Source organism: Tupaia chinensis, unplaced genomic scaffold (assembly GCF_000334495.1).
Source record: "Tupaia chinensis unplaced genomic scaffold, TupChi_1.0 Scaffold000251_1, whole genome shotgun sequence".
Classification (NCBI taxonomy): domain Eukaryota; kingdom Metazoa; phylum Chordata; class Mammalia; order Scandentia; family Tupaiidae; genus Tupaia; species Tupaia belangeri.
In genome coordinates this window covers 1,654,843-1,655,153 of record NW_006159731.1, presented here as the reverse complement: position 1 = coordinate 1,655,153, position 311 = coordinate 1,654,843, and positions in this window count along the sequence as shown.

Below are 311 nucleotides of genomic sequence, written 5' to 3'. Positions count from 1 at the left end.
AAAAAAGGTTTATGGAAAATGTAGACACCATTCCAGACAATGTGGAAGTTCTCAGATAAAGATCCAAGTGGCCACAAAGTGTGGAAATTAAGTGGAGTAGGGTCAGGAGAAAGAGACCCCATCCTGCTATCCATGGCTCTTCCAAGCAGCCCCCGCGGGAATAAGGAGGACAAGGGAAGCCCTTTGCATTCCAGTCCCTAAATTAGAAATGGGCAATTATGCAAAAAATGTAAACAAAACCCAGCCAGTTGAGAAGGATGCTGGAGAGCGGTTAAGCTGCGGCTTGAACGCTCAAGGTATGATTTCTCCAT